A 19,074-nucleotide genomic window follows, 5' to 3' on the forward strand; every position below is an offset into this window, starting at 1 on the left:
TACAGTGCCAGTACCAGCGGGTACCTGTGTGGACTCAGAAGGACCTTCCAATGGGAATCAGTGAGAATGACCCTTAGAGGGGCTAGTATTGCTTTGATTTCAGTGGGTTTAAATACGAATTCACTATACAGGCCAGGCTCATCCACTCCCCACATTTCCATCAATGCTGGTAAATTACCATTTCTGAGCTCCAAGGATGGTAAATGTCTCCCCGCACAGCACAGGTTCCCTCTCTCAGCCGAGTCCCCGGCTGTCATTCTGAACGTGAGCTCTGCCCTCAGTAACAAGAGTTTGTGTGACTCTACCCTGGAATCTAGAGAAAGGGAAGAAGGAGATCACACAGAAGGAATCACTCTTCTTTGTATTTCAGCCCCACTGTGGATTCCATGGTTTGCCAGATAAGTCCAAAGAACCAGAGGAACAGCAGGAAAACAAGTGACAGGCAGTATAAAGGTCAGAAAGGTTGACAGGAGACCTGGGATCATTCCCTCTGTGCTCAGGAGCTCAGAGCACAATTTTAAGGCTGCAGGACAGGAAGCAAGCCTGGATTATAACCCATCAGCAATGCATTCACTTAACGCAAACTGTCCAGCGAAACAAAGGGACTTGTCTTTGGTTCATGTTTGTTACTGAACACCGCTGAAAAAGCATTTTTAATTTTCTCTGTCACCATGGGACTGTGCTGAAAGTGGTGTGTATCGTGCTAACACAGTTCTTGGCGAAATTCAAGCTCGACAGCTTCCCATCCTGCATAGGAATAAGACTATTTGTCATTAAGGTACATGATAACGAATCCCAAAGAACAGAAATCAGACACTTTTCTGATTTTAGAATAAATGAGTGCCATCAACTGGTTTAGACAATAACTATGAGTCAGAGTAAAAGCCTTGCAAAACTGTTTTTATATGAAGACAGAAACAGTGCACTGGAAAAGAATCCCATTTCTGTAATGGAGTTTATCTTGACTGTACTTCCTGTGAACATAGAAGTCTTTGGCCCTTGTTCCAGATAACACAAAACAGGATCCTCCTTTCTCATTTAGACAAATTGAGGCAAAACTGCAACATCAAGCACATGCTTCTGAGTTTCCCTCCTGGGTGCTGGAGCTCATCTAAGCATCCTGGTGGTCCGCCAGCCTCTCCCACGGGCATTTCCCCACCCCTCCTGCTCTTCTATGCCTGTACTACCTAAGGACCCCTGAGCTCCAGTAGCACAGGCACACCCTCCAAGGCACACAGCAAAGCTGCAAAGGGTCTGCTGAGTGGCGCCTGAGAAACAAAGGATGGCATCTCTGCAGAGAACGAGGCACAAAGGCGGCCGCCTCCAGCTCCATGTGGGTCATACCTGCATGGTCTTTGTCCCACTCTGGATTTCACGATGAAACGTTGAAATAAAAACTTGAAACAAAGCATATGCTCTCAACCCATTCTCCTTCAAACATAAAACTCTAAATGTTCTTTTCCTTATTTTAAAATATTGGGTAATAGAGAAATGTTTTCTACTCTAAGAACAGTAAAATATAAAAATGACAATTTCAACTCATACTCTAGATCAATACTGAGGAATTAACAAAGGAGCCTTGGGGAATACTGGGAACAGAAATCACATGTCCCTTCTAAAGCGGCAGCCCATGCTCCTATCCAACATATCTTCACCACGTGAAAATGCAGTCCGAGGATTCCTTGAAATCTAGTATTTCTAGAGAAGCCAAAAATATAGATTTTGAAGTAAGAAACATCTATCTTTAAACATTTTTTAAAAATGCAATATTAAAGGCTCATTCACTCTAAGGGCCACATATATATATCTGTGTGTGTGTACATGTGTGTGTGATACATTTAGCCCACGAGCTAAGAATTTTTAGCTTCTCATATTGAAGATGAATTTTGTATAACCTGAGTTAAATCAGGAAGCTATGGCCATCATGAGCAATTTAACTTTACCCTACTTAAAACTGTGTACTTGACTGTGTGCGCAGCTGACTAGCATGTAAATCAACACAGAACACAATTTGGCCTTCTAGCTCTCTACAATTAGTTCAGATAAAATGATTAGCTGGGATGAATACTGGGCACAGGAAGGTTCTGTGCAGGAGGGATTACAACAGGGCCAGTTGTGTGTGCCCCATTTTGCTGTCACAGTAAATACGAACGCCATATTGCAGGGCATTTCATGCTGTATGCAGAGACAATGCCAAGCCGAGCTCCAGCATTTCTGAATTTATTTGATGTTCAGTTATAACACTAATGCAGTGAATCTAATGAAAGGACATTATGTAATCCCTTGTCTAATTCATGCTTCTTGTGAATATACTGATACTGGGAACATGATTCCTCATCAGGTACATATTGCTAGCTTTCATTATTGCCATATGCCTATTTGTATTTTTTAAATTTTTATTGACAGACAACACATATACAGAAAAGTGTGTGTGTGTGTGTGTGTGTGTGTAAAATTGTGTAGTTTAGGGAGCCTGGGTGGCTAGTTGGTTAAGCAACTACCTTCAGCTCAGGTCATAATCCTGGAGTCCCAGGATCAAGTCCTGCATCAGGCTCCCAGCTCCACAGGGTGTCTGCTTCTCCCTCTGACCTTCTCCCCTCTCATGCTCTCTCTCCCAAATAAATACATAAATTAAAAAAAATAAAAATAAATTGTGTGGTTTGATGAATTTATACAGAATGAACACCTGCCTAATCAGCACCCAGATAAGGTACTGCACAGTTTTTAGCACAACACTAGCCCTTTCTTGTGTGTTCTACTAGTTTACTTCTCTAAAAGTGTAACAAATATCCTGATTTTTAAAAAGGGACTATTCTTGCAATCCTTTGAACTTCAAGAGTCGAGGGCTATGAGAGGTGAGCACATAAATTCTGTGACTGGTTCTTTTCATTCATGACTATGTACTTGTAGTCAATTCATTCTTAGTCACTGCACAGCACTTCATTCTGTGAGTATCTCACAGTTTATGTAGGGATCCCCTTGGCTGGCCTGCTGCAGACTTCCATGGGGTGGCCACTACAAACAGAGCCACCATGACACTCTTACATGTATGTGTTCTGGGGAACAGAGAGGTTCACTTTTTGGAGACAGAGCCGCAGAATTCCTACACCATTGGTTTTATGTCTGTATGTACAGGTTCCTAGTATTGCTCATTTCCCAAATTCACTGAGAAACTACTTTGGACTCTGAATGTAGCATATAAGAGTTTCCAGTTCTAAGTATTCTACACAGCACTGAGTAGTTAAAATTATATTTTATTTAAACACAGGGCTATACACAATTCTTCCCCTTGTTATAAAGAGAAAACTCAAACCAATTCAATTACCCTGACACTTCTTGTGCATGTCTGCGTGCTTTTTCATTAGACATCAAAAAACATGATCTTTCTAGAACTTCTCTTGATGCCATCATGAAACACATGTTCTGAGTTGAAGGGACTCAGAGCTGTCTCATGTATAATTTTCTGAAGTGTTAACATAATGTATCTCCCAAAGTTTCACAAATTGTTTGATTTCTGGGGGAGATAGAGTGATTCTGAGGCTAAGGATACAAGGTCTTGCATTCATATTAATTTTCCATGAGAAAATCACTTCTGATGAGGCTTATGATGATGGAGTACATCCAGGTCAGAGAAGAAAAAGGCTTCCTTTGCTGTCCTTTCTTGACTATTTGACAGGCCTCTATGTTACAGAGGCCTGTACAGATTGCCAGATGCCTCTCACCCAAATATAACCCATCTCTAGCTCTAAACCTCCTCCTGGGAAAGGAAACACATCCAGCTGGAAGAAAATAACCACGAGATGAATTAAAGATTTTCACCCAACAGCAAGGTCAGTCACGGACTTTCTGGGTCATTAAAAGTAATTAGTCTTGTCACAGCAACTAACAACTTGACAGTTACATTTTAAAGAAAAGATATAAAGGGGAAGTAATAGAATATATTAAAGGAAAATAAGAATCATCCTCCCCTAGGGGATATAAATTAAAATACTGATCTTAAATGTCATTTTTAAAAATTTTCTTAATGTTTAAATTAGACGACTGAATTATTCTGCATGGCACTCTCAACAGGTCCTAGAATCCCATGCAAGTTTTTATAGATCACACCTTACTTTGACTTGATTCTTTTGTTTCTAACTATGTTTTGGCTGGTTTTCTCACATAAGGAGTGTGCCAGCATGATGATTTCAGCTTCTAAAAACCTAAGCTAACATAACTGTATGTAAATATTTTTTAAAGACCCTCAACTCCTTTTTATCCTTGACACTTGAGCAGAGCAGCGAGTGAGGACGGTTTAGGCATATGCCCCAGTGCTTGGTCATTAGTTCAAAAATGCTGGCAATGAGGGTGAGTTGATACATAACTTTTGAATTTCAAAATTTAGGGAAAATAAGTCAAAGACAACAACAGTAGTAGTCTTTTGGAATGATTTGTGGGTGCTCCTTACAAGCAATCCCTTGCATCCAGGCCACCACATGGAAAAATATAATCTACATAAGAATCTCTTGCTATGAGAAAAGAATTGTTCAATACAGTCTTAATGGTTTTCCATACAAAGTATCATGTCATCTATAAACAATGACAGATTTACTTCTTCTTTTCCTATTTGGATGCCTTTGATTTCTTCTCTTGCCTAACTGCCCTGGGGAGCATTTCTAATACTATGTTGAATAAAAGTAACAAGATGAGGCTTTCTGCTTTTCACTGTTGAGAATGTTAGCAGAGAGTTTATCATATATAGCCTTTACTGAAGTACGTTCCTTCTATATTCACTTTGTTGAGAGTTCTTACCCTAAGTAGATGTTGAAGTTTGATAAATGCTTTTACATCATTGAGATATGATTTGCAGCTTTCCTTTTGTTGATGTTGTCATGTTGATATATTTGTGGATGTTGAGCCATCCTTGCATGCCTGGAATAAATCCCACCTGATCACAGTGTATGACCCTTTTAATGTATTGTTGAATTCAGTTTGCTAATATTTTTTTTGAGGATTTTTGAATCCATGCTCATCAGGGATACTGGCCTATAATTTTCACTCTTTGTAGTATCCTTGTCTAGTCTTGTTATCAGGGTAATGATGGACTTGTAAAATGGATCTGGAAGCATTCCCTCCTCTTCAATTTTTTTTGGAAGAATTTGAGAAGGACAAGTATTGAATCTTCTTTAATGTTTGGTAGATTTTACCAGTGAAGCCACCTGATCTGTATTTTATTTGTTGGATATTTTTGATTACTGTCTCATTCTCTTTCCTAATAATTGGTCTATTCATATTTTCTATTTATCATTCAGTCTTAGAAGATTATATGTTTCTAGGGATTATCCATTTCTTCTATGTTGTCCAATTTATTGGCATATAATTGTTCACAGTAGTCTCTCATGATCCTGTGTATTTCTGAGGTATCAGTTTTAACTTCTTCTCTTTTATTTCTAACTTCATTTATTTAAGCTTCCTCTCTTATCTTGGTGAGTCTAGCTAAAGGTTTGTCAAATTTGCTCATCTTTTCAAAGAACTGGTTATTAGTGTTACTGATTTTTTTGTGTGTGTCTCTATTTCACTTATTTCCACTGATCTTCATTATTTCTTTCTTTCTACTAACTTTGGGCTTTATCTTCTTTTTCTAGTTTCTTTATTCATAAAGTTGGATTGTCAGAACTAATTAATTCAATAAAGCTAGAGAATACAATATTTATTATTCAGAAATTTGTTTCTATATGCTAATAATGAACCAAGAGAAAGAAATTAAGAAAACAATCCATTTACAATTGTGTCAAAAAGAATATTTATGAATAAATTAGATGATGGGAGTGAAAAAGCTATACACTGAAAACTATAAGACATTTATGAAAGAAACTGAAGGTGATACAAATAAATTGAAAAAGGTATCCCATGTTCATGGGATAATGTCATACTATATGAAGCAATCTACAAATTCAATGCAATCCCTATCAAAATTCCAATATTCCAATATCATTTTTCATAGAACTAGAACAAATAATTTTAACCAACTAAAAGACTAAAAGACTCTGAATAGACAAAGCAATCTCAATAAAGAAGAATAAGTCTGGAAGCTTCACGATATTTGATTTCAAACTACATTACAAGGCTGTAGTAATCAAAATAGCATAGTACTGGCAAAAAAACAAAAACAAAAACAAAACAAAAAACCCAGACACATAGGTCAATAAAGCAGAATAGAGCCTAGAAGTAAACCTTCACAAGTATGGTCAATGAATTTATGATAAAGGAGTCAAGAATCTGTAATGGACTGTTGAACACTACATGAAAAATTTATGATGTACTATATGCTGGCTAACTGAACATTAAAAAAATGAATATGCAATGGGGAAAAGGAAGTCTCTTTAATAAATGCTGTTGAGAAAACTGGACTACTACATACAAAAGAGTGAAACTGGACAACTGTCTTAGAACAAACATAAAACTTAATTCAGATGGATTAGACATAAGCACCTGGGTGACTCAGTCAGTTAAGCCTCTGACTCCTGATTCTGACTCAGGTCATGATCTCAAAGTGTGGGATCAAGCCCCCCACAGGGCTCTGCACTCAGTAAGAGTCTGCTTGATATTCTTTCTCCCTCCCTCTCCCTTTGCCCTTCCCCCTACTCATGCATGCTCACTCTCTCTCAAATAAATTTTTAAAAACAACAACAAATGGATTAGACCTGAATGTAAGACTTGAAACCATAAATCTCCTAAAAGAAAACATAGACAGTAAGCTCCTTGACATCAGTCTTAGCTTTGAATTTTTGGATCTGACTCTAAAAGCAAAGGCAACAAAAAGCAAAAATAAACACTATGTAAAATTAAATGGCTTCTGAAGAACAAAGGAAGCAATTAAGAAAACAAAAAGGCAAACTACTGAATGGGAGAAGATATTTGTAAATCATATATCTGAAGGGAATAAATTTCCAAAGTATATAAAGAATTCAAATAACTCAATATAAAAAAATTCAATTAAAAATGGGCAGAGAGTCTGAATAGATATTTCTCCAAAGAAAACATACAAATAGTTAACAGACACATGAAAAGATGTTCAACATCACGAATTATTAGGGAAATACAAATCAGAAGCACTATGAGATGTGACTGTTAAAATGGCTATTATCAAAAAGACAATGAGTTTTGGTGAGGATGTGAAGAAAAAGGAACCTTTTTGCATTGTTGGTAGGAATGTAAATTCCCACTGTAGAAGACAGAATGGAGGCTCCTCAAAAAATTAAAATAGAACTATTATATGATTCAGATATTCCACTTCTGGATATTTCTCAAAAAACCCTGTAAATTCAAAAATATATATGCCCCTCATACTACTTGTAATACTATTTACAATAGCCAAGATATGGAAACAACCTAGTGACCACTGATGGATGAATGGATTATAGAGATCTGGAATATCTATATCTGTATATTTATATCTCTATCTATATATCTATATCTGTATATATCTATATCTGTATATATCTATCTATAGATAGATATTTATATATACACACAAGGGAATGTGACCCAACCATGAAAAGGAAGAAATTATTGCAATTTGCAACAACATAGAAACATGGATGGCCTTTGAGAATATTATGCTAAATGAAATAAGTCAGACAAAGACAAATACTGCATGATTTCACTTACATGTGTAACCTAAAAAAACATGAAACAGAACTCAAAGATACTAAGAACAGAGTGATGGTTATCAGAGAAGGGGGTGGGAGAGTGGGAAAATTGGTAAAGGGGGTGAAGGATGTTATGATGGATGGTAACTGGACTTATTGTGGTGATCATTTTGTAGTGTATACAAATATCTAATTATTATGTTGTATACCTGAAACTAACACAATGTTAATGTTATATACCAATTTTACCTCAATAAAAGTAAAGATGATATGTTAAAAAAATAGTTTAAAGACAGGAACTACAATAAATAATGTATGCTCTAGTTATTTTCTACCCAACTAGCTACCCCTGGCCCTCCTGTATAAAAATTCTATAATTGTCACTGAAAATACTCTGGAAAGGACAGTCCAAAGGTTTTATGCGTTATGAAACCAAGCCTTATAAATCTTTGGTATACATACCTTATAGATCTTTGGTTTATAAGAGCAGAAACATAAACTTTATACTGCCAACTTTATACTTTATACTGTCCTTTATAGTTTATGCCCAGACTGAAGAAGGTAATGGAGAAAAGTGAGGAGAATAGATCACTTTGGATCCCTAAAAAGCTCCTGACTGCTAACCTCTTGGGCTCATGTCTGAAGTAATGGAATCAGATTAGGCCAAGAGACTTATGGTGATCTCAGAACAGAGAGGCTGGCATGTCTCAGCAGAACAGAGTGGGCTCAAGACAGTCTGAATTTCCTGATGGCCTGAGCATGACTAGAAGAGAGCTAAATTTGACCATGCTCCCTTGAAGAACATGGGGACTTTCTGAGAGGATGAAATCAATGGGTCAAAGAGATCCACAGTCCTACTGAGGGAACACCACAGCAAAATGCACTGTGGACTGTATGATGAGAATAACGTGGGGATACACGCATTCCAGTAGAAGCTACACTAATGAGCTACCACTGTGTAACAAATCACTCTCAGACTTTGGTGCCTGAAACTCCAAGTTTATTATTTCTCACAGTCTGTGGGTGATGTGGGCTCTGTCAGCTTTATCTGATCTTGGAAGTACTGCTCACCAGTGTGTAGTGAGGCTGAATCTCTGGCTAGAGACTGACGAGTTGAGTCTAGGAGAACCTCAGATCCAGTGGGTTTGCTCTCAGGCATGCATCTCTCACATTCTCCAGAACAGACACAGTCTTATTTTGGTGGCAATGCCCAAGGAAGAAGAAGAGACGTGCAAATATAGTTCCAAGTTGTTCAAAGTAAGCTGTCACTGTCCTGGTAAATGTCTGTCATAAGAGGGGACTATATCATGACATGGCAAAGGTGTGAGGAGGAGGAAGACACTGACTGGGAACATTAATGCAATCAGTCAAAACCAGCTGACAACGAGGAAAGCTCATGACAGTGGAGAGTGGCTTAGTGACACTGGTTGACACACAGCATGGTGCAAGAGAGGCTACACAAGCTTCTTTGTCCCAAGAGCTTAGATGCTGTGTCAGAAGGGAGAACAATACAGAGAAGACCACACTGAATAAAAGAATTTATCCAGAAACTTAAATATAATGTGCTCTCCTAAAATTTATTGACATTTTCCCCACATGAAAACAGAAAATTTACAGGGGAAAATGATGTTTTGCACACCTGTATAAATGGTGTGAAAAGTCAAAACAGCACATAGATTTCAGATGTGTCTGATTTCATTGTAAAACAAACATTGTGGTGTTTCTATTAATTTTACTCTGAATTCTTTCCACAGTGCTTTGGCAAACCAAATGAGATGTGTGTATATAAGTTGAAGAAATCCTGAATTTTTAAAAAATTTCTGAAATATTTTAGAGTTATTTAACTGCACTTCCAGTGTCACCACCCAAATAAAACTCATTATTGTATGCACATACAAGTACATCAGCATCCTTACTGCCTCTGATCTGTCTCTATCCAACTTCCAGAACCGCCACAGCAATTACACGGGTTAGCGCGTACATTGCTCTCACACTGGTGACTGCACAGCATAAGACATTAACAGTAGCAGCAGCCATGACACTTCATATTATCTCAGTATTAAACCAAATACAACCTCTTTAACAAACAGTATTTTCATATTTTTATTTTTCTGCTTCCATAACTTTAGTTATTTTTAATTTTTTGGCAAAAAATGCCATGTGCATCCAAACGCACATCAGTCTTTCTCTCTTAAACTTCCTTGCAGACACCAGGCTACTCTTTGCTCCAGTCAGAAGCCATGAGTCTTCATTTTCTCTGTGATATATCCTGAACAGCCTCCAGTGGGGAAAGTATTTCCCTCTCCTCCGAGTAGGTTTACTTTAAATTTGTGTGCATCTAGTAAGAAGGTGACATGCAAGACTATATCCACCCTGAATATTGTGATGTATATTTTACCCACGAGTGTTAAAATAATTTTTGGAGGTTATCTTTTTTTTTTTTTTTTGAGCCACCCAGGTGTCCCGCAGGTTATCTTTTTAATATCACAATGTTGATTTCCAGTTTCTCCTAAAATACTACAATGCCTGGCAGCCCCAGGACTGGCCTTCCACATGGCAGGACTTGCTGGTTTGTCATATCCATCATTCTTTACTCTGTGAGATGCCCTTTACCACTGAAAATACCCTCTGTTTTCTACATTTTCTACAGAGTTAAGAAATACATTTATTATATCACGACATAGGTGTATTGAAACATGGGAGAGAGCATATTTCTTTGTGAAAGGAAAGCTAATTCATACATGTTTCCCAGGTGAATGCTTGCTCTGCTAGTCTTGTGTTCGTTAGTCCTGTCAGTTTCTATGCTGCAAATCATATACTGTCTCATTTTTTAGATATTTTGTGTATATGCTTTATTTCATTTTCCAGATTATAAATTAACTGATGATAAGGAATCACATTGTGATGCACAGTTTACACTTAACACTTGAATGCTTTATTAAATTTGTTTTCATAAATGACTTCACCATGTTGACATATATGTATATACACATAGACACATGGTGAGAAAGAAAAGCATTTTGGAAGACATCTTTCAGGATATCATGACTTCAAAGTGATGCTGAAGTGTTGATCTCACTTTTTGCAGGGACTGGGGAGCTACCCTGTTGTCAGTTGTCACTGACTCATGATTATAAATATCAGAATTTTCATTTCTCTCATTGCTAACTCTCAATTCCACTGGGTCAGGTATAATTTTGATTGTACAAGTTTCAGGTTAGGTGATATTCCGTTTAATAATGTAACCCAATGCAGCCTTCCAAGTTCTCACATCTGTCAATAAGTCTTCTCTCATTCTTTGGCAATATAATGCAAAGTTTTGCTTGCCAACATATAGACCAATAATATGTTCTTGAGGAGAACAGTGAATCAAGGTTAAGTAAGTTTGTGAAATGCAGTGAAGTATATTTTCATTTTGGAACTCTTTTGGCAAGTGTTAGTGTGTTCAAGACTCTCCAAAATATCAAATGAAGAAACTCCTTTAATTTAGTACAACTCAGCATGTCCAGGTATATTTGAATGGAGAGCTCTTTTTCCTCTACCCATCCAAGCGGGACTGAATATTCTCAGGTTACCACTAGAGTAAGATCTTATCAAGTTAAAAACTTAATGGTTTTTAATATCCTGATGAGCTCAAGAAAAAACATTAAGAAATTCTCTTTCTCCTCCACCCTATTTATATCTCAAGTTTCTGAAGAAATAGGTAAAATTTATTTTTCCATTTACTTCCTTGGAATATCAAATTCAGATTTAAAGGTTAACAATAATGATGAAGTCATTCAGTTCCCTTAATACATTTTCCCTTATATTTGCCCTTTTTATAATTTTATATACCCTGTTTTTATTTTAAACTACTCTTTTAAAAATATATTTATATATATTTTTGCAGATACCTCCTACAAAGAGTTCCTCTCTTCTATATTATTCAAAAGACTTTGTATTTAATTGATACTAATCCTTTCTAAAATGTTAGATAGAATACACCAATAAAGATTTCTGGGCTTGGTGTTTTCATGGAGAGAGTGATTTTTTTTTTAAAGATTTTACTTATTTATTTGACAGAGAGAGATTACAAGTAAGCAGAGAGGCAGGCAGAGAGAGAGAGGAGGAAGCAGGCTCCCTGCCAAGCAGAGAGCCCGATGCGGGGCTCGATCCCAGGACCCTGGGATCATGACCTGAGCCAAAGGCAGAGGCTTTAACCCACTGAGCCACCCAGGCGCCCCCAGAGAGAGTGATTTTTAATTAAAATTAAGTTAGATTACACTGGAAGATGGTTGGGAGTAGGAGGACCCTAGGCTTGGCTTGTCCCATGAACACAACTAGATACCTATCAAACCATCCTAAATATTCCCAAAATCAAGCCGGAAACCAGGAGAACAAACTCCTCAACTAAAAGAAAGAAGAGGCCATATGAAAGGAGAGAGGAAGTGCAGAGACTGGCTTGGGGAGGGAGAGGTCCTAGATGTTGCAGAAGGGAGGGAGCTGTGGTCATAGAAAAAAGGCAAGAGAGAGAGGAGCACAGAGGGATGAATAAGGATGAGTAAGTTTCCCCAAAGTCACTGGCTTGGAAAGTGAGAGGGGATGAATTTTATAAGTCCTAGCAACCACCAGGGCTTCATGCCTGGAATTTCAAAGGTCGGCATGCTTGGTTCTGGGAAAGTTCAGAGGACACTGTCCTGCTCTTGGAGAAAAGGCATGACAAACAGCATGTGGACAAACAGTGAGGAAACAGTGATTTGAAGAGCACCTAGGGCCCACAGTGGGGAGGTTAGTTGCATGTTTCAGAGAGGCAGCATTCACAGGAACCCTTCAGGAACAAAGGAATTGGCAAGTGACCTTTTCCTCCCCCACCTCTCAGCATAAACACAGAGCTACCTGTGGAAATAAGTGCAGAGCCAATACTCACTGGCTTATATCAACCCCACAGCACACTCAAGTAGAACTGCCTCTCCCAGTCACACCTCCCTCAATCCCAGCATAGCAGCCCCCTTCCCACAGGAGATTGGGCCAAACGCCTATGCACAGTGCCTTTCCTGACATGGGAGTTTTCCAGAGCCTTGGTTCTGGTGGTGGTGGTGGTGACAGGTCTCATTTCACAAGCAGAACAGAATACACCGAGTTAAAATGCACCACATTCAGACCAGGGACCAAATATTGCCCACAACAGGCAAAGAAAGCCTCTGCAAAAGAACAGCCTGGGGGATAAAATAGCAAGGACAAAACAAAGAACATACAACACATACTAGAGACACTCCTGAAAATGCCAGGTCCTGGGGAATAGGGGACACTGCCTGCAGGACACTATAGGACCTCTTCTTCATAAGGCCATTACCCTCAAAAATAAGAGGCATAGCTGACTTTCCATACACACACAGAAACAGGCACAGAGACTTAAGCAAAATGAGAACACAAAGATCTAAGTGAAATGGATATAAGTTAACATACCTGATAGACGGTTTAAGATAATGATCATACTCACTGGACTTCAGAAATGTGTAGAACACATGAGTGAAACCTTTAATACAGAGATAAGGAATAAGCCCAGGACCAAATGGCCTCACAAGTGAATTCTGCCAAACACTTAAAGAAGACTTAATACGTAATCTTGTTAAGGTATTCCAAAAAATGGAAATAGAAGGAAAACTTCTAAATTCACTCTATCTGGTGTTACCCTCATAAAGACACCATTTAAAAAGAGAACTAAAGGTCAATATCCCTGATGAAGATAGATGCAAAAATCCTCAATGAAATACTAGCAAAATGAATCCAATAATACATTAAAAAAGTCATCTACCACAGTCAAGTGGGATTTATTCCTGAGTTGCAAGGGTGGTTCAATATTTGTAAATCAATCAATGTGATATATCACATCAATAAGAGGAAGGATAAAAACCATTTGAACATTTCAATAGATGCAGAAAAACCATTTGACAAAATACAGCATCTACTCATGATAAAAACCCTCAACAAAATAGGTTTAGAGAGAATACACCTCAACATAATAAAGACCCTGTATGGAAAAACTACGGTTAACATCATCCTTATTGGCGGAAAACAGAGATTTTTACCTTAAGGTCAGGAAAAAGATGAGGATGTCAATTCGCACTTCTTTTATTCAACACAGTACTGGAAGACCTTACCAAAGCCATCATACAGCAAAAAGAAAAAAATAATAATAATAAAGGCATGCTAATTGGCAAGAAAGAAGTAAAATTTCCACTATTTGCAGATGACATGATACTCTATATAGTAACCCCAAAAGACTCTACCAACAAACTGCTAGAACTGATAAATAAATTCAGTAAGTGACAGGATTCAAAAGCAATCTACAGAAATCTATGGATTTTTATAAACCAGTAATTAAGAAGCAGAAAGAGAAATTAAGAAATTAAGAAAAATAAATTTGGTGCAGTTATAATTGCACCAAAAATAATAAAATACCTAGGAATAAGTCTAACTAAAGAAGTGAAAGAACTATGTAGTATGAAAACTATAAAACACTGATAAAAGAAAATGAGATAACACAAAGAAACAAACATATTCCATGCTCATTGGTTGAAAGAACAAATACTGTCAAAATGGCCACAGTTGCCAAACTGTGGAAAGAACCAGGATGCCCTTCAACGGACGAATGGATAAGGAAGATGTGGTCCATATACACTATGGAGTATTATGCCTCCATCAGAAAGGATGAATACCCAACTTTTGTAGCAACATGGATGGGACTGGAAGAGATTATGCTGAGTGAAATAAGTCAAGCAGAGAGAGTCAATTATCATATGGTTTCACTTATTTGTGGAGCATAACAAATAGCATGGAGGACATGGGGAGTTAGGAGAAGGCAGTTGGAGGAAATTGGAAGGGGAGGTGAACAATGAGAGACTATGGACTCTGAAAAACAATCTGAAGGGTTTGAAGAGGTGGGGGGGTGGGAGGTTGGGGGAACCAGGTGGTGGGTATTAGAGAGGGCACAGACTGCATGGAGCACTGGGTGTGGTACAAAAACAATGAATATTGTTATGCTGAAAATAAATTTTAAAAAATGATTAAAAAAATATCTATACCACCCAAAGCAAACTATACATTTAATTCAATCCCTATCAAAATACCAACAGAATCTTTCACAGAACTAGAAAAGGCAATCTGAAAAGTTGCATGGAACCAAAAAAGCCCAAATAGCCAAAGCAATCTTGAAAAAGAAAAGCAAAGTGGGAGGCATTATAATTCTGGACTTCAAGCGATAATACAAAGCTGTAGTTATTAAGACAGTATGGTACTGGCACAAAAACAAATAGGAACAGATTCTGTATCTTGTCAAATGCTTTTTCTCCATCAATTGAGAGGACCATGTGGTTCTTCTCTCTTTTCTTAGTGATTTGTTCTGTCATATTGATTGATTTGTGAATGTGGAACTACCCTTGCATTCCAGGGATAAAGCCTACCTGGTCATGGTGGATAATCTTTTAAATGTACTGTTGGATCTTATTAGCTAGGATCTTGTTGAGAATCTTGGTATCCGTATTCCTTAGGGATACTGATCTGAAATTCTCCTTTTTGGTGGGATTTTTGCCTGGTTTGGGAATTAGGGTAATGCTGGCTTCATAAAAAGAGTCTGGAAGTTTTCCTTCTGTTTCTATCTTTTGAAACAGCTTCAGGAGAATAGGTATTATTTCTTCTTTGAATGCTTGGCAGAATTCTCCAGGGAATTCATCAGGTCCTAGGCTCTTGTTTATTGGGATGTTTTTGATCACTGCTTTAATCTCATTACTAGATATTGGTCTATTCAGGTTGTCAATTTCTTCCTGATTCAGTTTTTGAAGTTTATTATAGGTTTCCAGGAATGCATCCATTTGATCTATGTTGCTTAACTTATTGGCATATAACTGCTGATAATAATTTCTGATGATTGTTTCTATTTCCTTACTGTTAGTCGTGATCTCTCCCTTTTCATTCATAATTTTATTAATTTGGGTCCTCCCTCTTTTCTTTTGGATTAGTTTGGCCAATGATTTATCAATCTTATTGATTCTTTCAAAACACCAGCTTCTAGTTTTGTTGATGTGTTCTACTGTATCCCTAGTTTCTATCTCATTGATCTCTGCTCTAATCTTAGTTATTCCCTTTCTTGTGTGGGGGGCTGGCTTAATTTGTGGTTGATTCTCCAGTTCTTTAAGGCATAAGAGCTGGTGTATTCTGGACTTTTCTTCCCTTTTACTTTTTTTTTTTTTTTTTTTTTTTTTTTTGAGGGAGGCTTAAATGGCTATGTATTTTCCCCTTAGGACCAACTTTGCCATATCCCATAGGTTTTAGACCAAAGTGTCTTCATTCTCATTGGTTTCCATTAATTCTTTAAGTTCTTCTTTGATTTCCTGATTAATCCAAACATTCTTCAGCAGGGTGGTCTTTAGTTTCCAAGTGTTCTTGAATTCCTTCCAAACTTCTTCTTGTTGAGTTCCAGTTTCAAAGCACTGTGGTCTGAGAATATGCAGGGAACAATCTCAATCTTTTGGTATCGGTTGAGCCCTGATTTGTGACCTAGTATGTGGTCTATTCTGGAAAAAGTTCCATGTGTGCTCGAGAAAAATGAGTATTCTGTTGTTTTAGGGTGCAATGTACTGTATATATCTATGAGGTCCAACTGGTCCAATGTGTAATTCAGTGCTCTTATTTTTTGATTTTCTGCTTGGATGATGGGTCTATTACTGAGAGTGGAGTGCTAAAATCCCATACTATTAATGTATTCATATCGATATGACTCTTTATCTTGATTAACAGTTGTCTTATGTAGTTGGCTGCTCCTGTATTGGAGGCATAAATATTTACAACTGTTAGGTCATATTGGTAGATAGATCCTTTAAGAATGATGTAGTGTCCTTCTTTATCTCTGACTACAGTCTTTATTTTAAAATCTACTTTAACTGATATGAGAATTGCTACCCCAGCTTTCTTTTGAGGCCCACTGGCATAAAAGATGCTTCTCCATCCCTTCACTTTCAGTCTCCACGTATCCTTAAGTTCCAAATGGATCTCTTGTAGACAACATATGGACAGGTCCTGTAAAGGATCTGTACTCAAAGAACTACAGAACACTCATGAAAGAAACTGAAGACACAAACAGATGGAAGAGCACTCCATGCTCATTGATCAGAATAAACATTGTCAAAATGTCTATACTGCCTAGAGCCATCTGTACTTTCAATGCCATTCTGATCAAAAGTCCACCAGCATTTTTCAAGGTGCTGGACCAAACAATCCTAAAATTTGTATGGAATCAGAAGAGACCCCACATTGCTAAGGAAATGTTGAAAAAAACAGGCACATGAAAAAATGTTCATCATCATTAGCCATCAGGGAGATTCAAATCAAAACCACATTGAGAGGGCGCCTGGGTGGCTCAGTGGGTTAAGCCGCTGCCTTCGGCTCAGGTCATGATCCCAGAGTCCTGGGATCGAGTCCCGCATCGGGCTTGCTGCTCAGCAGGAAGCCTGCTTCCCTTCCTCTCTCTCTGCCTGCCTCTCTGCCTACTTGTGATCTCTCTCTGTCAAATAAATAAATAAAATCTTTAAAAAAAAAAAAAAAACACATTGAGATAACACCTATGTATACCAGGTCAAATTGCCAAAATCAACAAGACAATAAAGAACATGTGCCAGAGAGGATGTGGAGAAAGGGGAACCTCTTATACTTTTGGTGGGAATGCAAGTTGGTATAGCCACTTTGGAAAACAGTGTGGAGATTCCTTAAGAAATCAAAAATAGAGCTTCCCTATAACCCTGCAATTTCACTACTGGGTATTTACTCCAAAGATACAGATGTAGTGAAAAGAAGGGCCATCTGTACCCCAATGTTTATAGCAGCAATGGCTACAGTCACCAAACTGTGGAAAGAACCAAGATTCTATTCAATGGACGAATGGATAAAGAAGATATGGCCCATAGATACAATGGAGTATCACACCTCCATCAGAAAGGATGAATACCCAACTTTTGTATCAACATGTATGGGACTGGAAGAGATTATGCTGAGTGAAATAAGACAAGCAGAGAGAGTCAATTATCACATGGTTTCACTTACTTGTAGAGCATAAGGAATATCATGGAGGACATGGGGAGATGGAGAGAAGTGAATTTGGGGAAATCGGATGGGGAGAAAAATCGTGAGGGACTATGGACTCTGAGAGACAAACTGAGGGTTTTTGGGGGTGGGGATGGGGTGAGCCTGGTGGTGAGTATTATGGCGGGCATGTATTGAATGGAGCACTGGATGTGGGGCACAATCAATGAATTTTGGAACACTGAAAAAAAATAAAATTCAAAACAAAACAAAACAAGCAAACAAACAAAAACCAGACAAACAGATCAGTAAAACAGAATAGAAAATCCAGAGGTGGACTCACAACTAAATGGTCAATTAATCTTTGACAATGCAGAAATGAATAGATGGGGGGGAAAATGGGGTTGGGAAACACAGGATTGAAGTATGCTGAAGAATGAAACTGGATCACTTTCTTACACCATACACAAAAATAAAATCAAAATGTGGGGTGCCTGGGTGGCTCAGTGGGTTAAAGCCTCTGCCTTCAGCTCAGGTCATGATCCCAGTGTCCTGGGATCGACCCCACATCCGGCTCTCTGCTCAGCGGGGAGCCTGCTTCCTCCTCTCTCTCTGCCTGCCTCTCTGCCTGCTTGTGATCTCTGTCTGTCAAATAAATAAATAAAATCTTAAAAAAAAAATCAAAATGTATGAAAGTCCTCAATGTGAGATAGGAAACCATCAAAATCCTAGAGATGAAGACAAACAGCAACTTCTTTGACATTATCTGAGAAACTTCTTACTAGATACTAGAAGTTTATAGCAGCAAATAGTGTCCAAAGGCAAGAGAAACAAAAGCAAAAATGAACTACTGGGACTCCATCAAGATAAAAAGCTTCTGCGCAGCAAAGGAAACAATAAACAAAACTAATAGGCAACCTACAGAACGGGAGAAGATATTTGCAAATGACAACTGTGATAAAGGGCTAGTATCCAAAATCTATAAAGTACTTATCAAACTCAATACCCCCAAAACAAATAATCCAGTTAAGAAATGGGAAAGACATGAACAGACATTTTTCCATCCAGATGGCCAACAGACACATGAAAAGATACTCAAACTCATTCATCATTGGGGGAATACAAATCAAAACCACAATGAGACACCACCTCACACCTGTCAGAATGGCTAAAATTAACAAGTCAGGAAACGACAGATGTTGGTGAGCATGCGGAGAAAGAGAATCCTTTCGCCGGATTCTACTGGCAGGAATGCAAACTGGTACAACCACTGTGGAAGACAGTATAGAGATTTTATTAAAAAGTTAAAAATAGAACTATGCTACAATTTTATAAGTGCACTACTAGATATTTACACAAAGAATTAAAAAACTCTAATTCAAAAGGTTAT

Source organism: Lutra lutra, chromosome 14, assembly GCF_902655055.1.
Source record: "Lutra lutra chromosome 14, mLutLut1.2, whole genome shotgun sequence".
Taxonomy (NCBI): Eukaryota; Metazoa; Chordata; class Mammalia; order Carnivora; family Mustelidae; genus Lutra; species Lutra lutra.